Source organism: Macaca fascicularis, chromosome 2 (assembly GCF_037993035.2).
Source record: "Macaca fascicularis isolate 582-1 chromosome 2, T2T-MFA8v1.1".
In the NCBI taxonomy this organism is placed as follows: Eukaryota; Metazoa; Chordata; class Mammalia; order Primates; family Cercopithecidae; genus Macaca; species Macaca fascicularis.
The window spans coordinates 40,710,364-40,717,116 of record NC_088376.1 but is presented as its reverse complement, the minus strand read 5'-3'; the positions used below and the strand labels follow the sequence as shown (position 1 = coordinate 40,717,116).

Below are 6,753 nucleotides of genomic sequence, written 5' to 3'. Positions count from 1 at the left end.
GCTGTGGGTTTGTCATAAATAGCTCTTATTATTTTGAGATATGGCCCATCGATACCTAGTTTATTGAGAGTTCTTAGCATGAAGGGGTGTTGAATTTTGTCACAGGCCTTTTCTGCATCTATTGAGATAATCATGTGATTTTTGTCATTCGTTCTGTTTATGTGATGGATTACGTTTATTGGTTTGCATATGTTGAACCAGCCTTGCATCCCAGGTATGAAGCCGACTTGATCTTGGTGGATAAGCTGTTTGATGTGCTGCTGGGTTTGGTTTGCCAGAATTTTACTGAGAATTTTTGCAGTGATGTTCATCAGGGATATTGGCCTGAAAGTTTCCTTTTTTGTTGTTTATCTGCCAGGTTTGGGTATCAGGATGATGTTGGCCTCATAAAATGAGTTAGGGAGGATTCCCTCTTTTTCTGTTGTTTGGAATTGTTTCAGAAGGAATGGTACCAGCTCCTCTTTGTACGTGCAGTAGAATTTGGCTGTGAATCCATCTGGTCCTGGACTTTTTTTGGTTGGTATGCTATTAATTACCGCCTCAATTTCAGAACGTGTTATTTGTCTATTCAGGTATTTGATTTCTTCCTGGTTTAGACTTGGGAGCATGTATGTGTCCAGGAATATATCCATTTCTTCTAGGTTTTCTAGCTTATTTGCATAGAAGTGTTTATAGTATTCTCTGTTGATAGTTTGTATTTCTGGGGGATCAGTGGTGATATCCCCTATATCATTTTTTATTGCGTCTATTTGATTCTTCTCTCTTTTCTTCTTTATTATTCTGGCTAGTGGTCTATTTTGTTGATCTTCTCAAAAAAAACCAGCTCCTTGATTCATTGAGTTTTTGAAGGGTTTTTTGTGTCTCTACCTCCTTCAGTTCTGCTCCGATCTTAGTTATTTCTTGTCTTCTGCTAGATTTGAATTTGTTTGCTGTTGCTTCTCTAGTTCTTTTAATTTCAATGTGAGAGTGTCAATTTTGGATCTTTCCTGCTTTCTCTTTTGGGCATTTAGTGCTATAAATTTTCCTCTACATGCTGCTTTAAATGTGTCCCAGAGATTCTGGTACATTGTGACTTCGTTCTCATTGGTTTCAAAGAACATCTTTATTTCTGCCTTCATTTCATTATTTACCCAGTAGTCATTCAGGAGCAGGTTGTTTAGTTTCCATGTAGTTGTGCAGCTTTGAGTGAGTTTCACATTCCATGCTCATGGATAGGAAGAATCAATATCATGAAAATGGCCACACTGCCCAAAGTAATTTATAGATTCAATGCTTTACCCATCAAGCTACCACTGACTTTCTTCACAGAATTGGAAAAAATGACTTTAAACTTCATATGGAACCAAAAAAAGAGCTCGCATAGCCAAGACAATCCTAAGCAAAAAGAACAAAGCTGGAGGCATCATGCTGCCTGACTTCAAACTATATTACAAGGCTACAGTAACCAAAACAGCATTGCACTGGTACCAAAACAGATATATAGACCAATGGAACAGAACAGAGGCATCAGAAATAACACCACACATAATAACCATCTGATCTTTGACAAACCTGACACAAACAAGCAATAGGGAAAAGATTCCCTATTTAATAAATGGTGTTGGGAAAGCTAGCTGGCCATATGCAGAAAACCGAAACTGGACCCATTTCTTACACCTTATACAAAAATCACCTTAAGATGGATTAAAGACTTAAACATAAGACCTCAAATCATAAAAATCCTAGAAGAAAACTTGGGCAATATCATTCAGGACATAGACATGGGCAAAGACTACATGTCTAAAACACCAAAAGCAATGGCAACAAAAGACAAAATTGACAAATGGGATCTATTAAACTAAAGAACTTCTGCACAGCAAAAGAAACTATCATCAGAGTGAATAGACAACCTACAGAATGGGAGAAAATTTTTGCAATCTACCCATTAGACAAAGGGCTAATATCCAGAATCTACAAAGGACTTAAACAAATTTACAAGAAAAAAAAAACCCATCAGAAAGTGGGCAAAGGATATGAAGAGACACTTCTCAAAAGAAGACATTTTTGCAGCCCACAAACATAGGAAAAAATGCTCATCATCAGTGGTCATTAGAGAAACGCAAATCAAAACCACAATGAGATACCATCTCATGCCAGTTAGAATGGTGATCATTAAAAAGTCAGGAAACAACAGATGCTGGAGAAGATGTGGGGAAATAGGAATGCTTTTACACTATTGGTGGGAGTGTAAATTAGTTCAACCATTGTAGAAGACAGTGTGGGGATTCCTCAAGGATCTAGAACCAGAGATAACATTTGACTCAGCAATCTCATTACTGGGTATATACCCAAAGGATTATAAATCATTCTATTATAAAGACACATGCATACATATGTTGATTGTGGCACTATTTACAATAGCAAAGACTTGGAGCCAACCCAAATGTCCATCAATACTAGACTGGATAAAGAAAATGTGGCACATATACACCATGGAATACTATGCAGTCATAAAAAGGATGAGTTCATGTCGTTTGCAGCGACATGGATGAAGCTGGAAACCATCATTCTCAGCAAACTATCACAGAACAGAAAACCCAACACCGCATGTTCTCACTCATAAGTGGGAGTTGAACAAGGAGAACACATGGACACAGGGAGGGGAACGTCAAGTGGTGGGGGGCTAGTGGAGGGATAGCATTAGGAGAAATACCTAATGTAGGTGATGGGTTGAATGATGCAGCAAACCACCATGGCACGTGTATACTTATGTAACAAAACTGCACGGTTTCACAAATACCCCAGTACTTAAAGTATAATTACAAGAAAAAAAAAAAAAAAAAAAGAAAAAGAAAAAAGAAAAAAAAAAAGAAAAAAAGGAAGAGATAGAAAGGAAAGAAATAGCAAGGTGGTAAATTAAACCTAATGATATTGAAAACTTCATTAACTGTAAATAATCTAAAGACTTGAATTAAAACACAAAGATTGTCACACTGGACAAAAAAACAAGACCAATATATATGCTGCCCTGCCTATAAGAAATCTACTTTAAGTATAATGACACAAATAACAGTAAAAGGATAAAAACATATATTATGCAAAAATTAATTATAAGAAAGCTGAAGTGGCTCTATTAGTATCAAACAAAGTAGATTTCAAACAAATACTATCACCAGAGATAAAGAGGACCATTTCATATTAACAAAGGGGTCAATTTGTTGAAAAAAAGTAATTATCCTACCCATGTATAAACACAATAGGAGAGGTTCAAAATATATAAAGAAAATATAAAAAAGAAATAGACAAATCACAATTAAAGTCTGACACTCCCTCTTTCAGCAATTGATAGAACAGGTAGATGTAGACAGTGAATAAGTAAGAATATAGAATACTTGAATGACACTTGATCCAATTAATATTTGTAAAACACTCAATAGCAGCAGAATACTGATTCCTTATAAGTTAACATTGAACATGCAATAGGAGAGACCGTATCCTAGGCTATAGAACCACTTACAATCATACATAATAAATTCTCTTACATAAATGAAATTGAATTAGAAATCAATAACATAAAGCTATTTCATTCTCAGCCTATGATGTCAGTGTAGGACAGGTGAAAATGCTGGCTTTACATTACCACCCAGTAATAACAAGACATCCCTTCCCCTTTCCTCCAAATTGGTGTAAGAGGAGGCTGAGTGAGAAGCTAAATTTTTTGTTTTTTGACAGCTAAAAAATTTTTAATTGACACTGAGATACAGTGTGATGTTTCAATATATATATACATTGTGTAATGATCAAATCAGGGTAATTAGCATATCTATAATCTCAAACATTTATTCATTTATTTATGGTGAGAACATGTAAAATCTTCTTTTCTGGCTACCTTTAAATGATCTGTAGTCAACCTACTATATAATAAAACACTAGAACTTATTCCTTCTATCTAATTGTAACTTTATACTCGTTGACAAACCTCTCCCTGTTCCCTCATTCCCCCTTTTCCATCCTCTGGTGACCACTATTCTACTCTCTGCTTCTATGACATTAACTTTTGTAGGTTCTATGGATGAGTGAGATCGTGCAGCATTTGTCTTCCGTGTCTTAGATTCGTTTAGCATTATGTCCTCGAAGTTCATCTGTGTTTCTGTGAATAATAGCATTTCATTCCTTTTTTATAGTTGAATAGTGTTCAATTGTGTGTATATATCACTTTTTTTTAGCCATTTGTCTATAGATAAACATTTAGGTTGAGTCCATCTCTTGGCTATTGTGAATACTGCTGTAATAAACATGGGAATGCAAGTTTCTCTTTGTTTTATTTTTAATGTTGCCAATTTTAAATAGTTTTATTTAAGACAGTGCATTTTCCACTTATAATACAGTGTTTATAAAGTGCAATGTTATTTCCTTCCCCTGTGCATATGTGCCATATTCAAGTGTTGAAAATGCCCAGTAACTTACTATAGCAGCTGAACTTTTTAAAACTGCCACAGAATTTGCTACAAATTTAGGTCCTTCAATGTTTTAAATGTGTGGAACAATGTTGCATCTATACTTGGGTTGGCTTAATCAACCTCTTCAAGAGTAGACCCCAAGGAAGCACCACCAGAGTGAGAAGCTCCACCACCAGGAAATCCCCCAGGCATTCCTCCTGGCATGCCTCCTGCACTCTGGTACAGCTTGGTGCTGATGGGGTTGCAGACTTTCTCCAGCTCTTTCTGCTGTTGTTCAGATTCTTCCTTCTCGGCAGCCTGATTCTTACCGAGCCGGTTGATAATTTCATTACACTTGTCCAGAATCTGCTGTTTGTCATCATCATTATTCTTGGCCTGAAGTTTCTCATCTTTGACAGTCGCTTTCATGTTGAATGCATAGGACTCAAGTGAATTCTTGGATGACACTTTGTTCCTCTGCTTCTCATCTTCAACTTTGTACCTCTCAGCTTCCTGGACCATACGTTCAATGTCTTCCTTGCTCAAACGGTGCTTGTCATTAGTGATAGTAATCTTGTTCTCTTTTCCTGTACTCTTGTCCACAGCAGAGACACTGAGGATGCCATTAGCATCAATGTCAAAAGTGACTTCAATTTGAGGAACACCTCGGGGTGCAGGAGGTATGCCTGTGAGTTCAAACTTGCCAAGCAGTTGTTATCCTTGGTCATGGCACACTCACCTTCATAAAACTGAATAAGCACACCAGGCTGGTTGTCAGAATAGGTAGTGAAGGTCTGTGTCTGCTTGGTAGGAATGGTAGTATTGCGCTTGATGAGGATAGTCATGACTCCACCAGCAGCTTCAATACCAAGGGAAAGAGGAGTGACATCCAAGACCAGCAAATCTTGAACATTTGCAGACTTGTCTCCAGACAGGATGGCTGCCTGGACAGCTGCACCATAAGCGATGGCTTCATCAGGGTTGATGCTCTTATTCAGTTCTTTTCCATTGAAGAAGTCTTGGAGAAGCTTCTGAATCTTGGGGATACAAGTAGAACCACCAGCCAGGACAATGGCATGAATCTGTGACTTGTCTAGTTTGGCATCTAGAAGGACTTTCTCTATGGGGTCCAGGATGCCACGCAACAGGTCAGCATTCTTTTCTTCAAATCAGGCATGGGTAATGGAGGTATAGAAGTTGATTCCTTCATAGAGAGAATTGATCTCAATACTGGCCAGGGTGCTGGAAGAGAGAGTATGCTTAGCTCATTCACAAGCAGAACGGAGAAATCTTACAGCTCTCTTATTCTCACTGATGTCCTTATGCTTGTGCTTGAACTCAGCAATAAAATGGTTGACCATTCAGTTGTCAAAATCTTCTCCACACAAGTGGGTGTCTCTGGCTGTAGATTTAACCTCAAAGATTCCATCCTCAGTAGTGTGGATTGACACATCGAAAGTGTCACCTCCCAGGTCAAAGATCAACACGTTTCTTTTCATTCCAACCTTTTTGTCTAAGCCGTAAGCAATAGCAGCTGCAGTTGGCTCATTAATAATTCTAAGTACATTGAGACCAGCAATAGTTCCAGCATCTTCGGTAGCCTGACACTGAAAGTCATTAAAGTAACAGCATTGGTAACAGTCTTCCCAAGGTTGACTTCCGCAATTTCCTTCATCTTTGTCAGAACCATAGAGGGTACCTCCCCTGGATAGAAGCTTTTGGTCTCTCCCTTGTATTCTACTTGGACCTTGGGCCTGCCAGCATCATTCAACACCATGAAGGGCCAATGCTTCATATCAGACTGGACAACAGCATCATCAAATCTGCGTCCAATCAGATGTTTGGAATCACAAACGTTTGGTGTGTTGATGGGGTTCATTGCAGCTTGATTCTTTATGGCATCACCAGTCAATCATTCAGTGTCCAGCGACATAGCTTGGAGTGGTTCGGTTTTCCTGATCATTGGCAATTATCTCTATTTTTCTGTCCTGGAAAACACCCACACAAGAATAGGTGGTGCCAAGATAAATACCAACTGCAGGTCCCTTCGACATGGTTGCTGGCATGTAGGCCTGGCTCCAACAAAGAAGAAAGCCACAGGAACCCCAAGAACTGCAGGTGAGTTCAATCGCAGGTTTCTCTTTGACATACTGATTTCAAGTCCTTTGGATAAATACTCAGTAGTGAAATTGCTGGATCATATGGTAACTATTTTTAAATGTTTTGAGAAACTTTATACTATTTTCCATAATAGTCGTACTAATTTACATTTCCACCAATAGTGTATAAGAATTTTCCTTTCTAGCAGCTGGGTACAGTGATGTGGGCCTATAGT

General features: G+C 38.2%; 1 pseudogene; it reads right to left on the bottom strand.

Annotated features, from left to right (window-relative positions):
• Positions 1–4,024: 4,024 nt before the first annotated feature.
• On the bottom strand, positions 4,025–6,522 carry LOC102126334 (heat shock cognate 71 kDa protein-like; annotated as a pseudogene).
• Between the last annotated feature and the right edge of the window lie 231 nt (positions 6,523–6,753).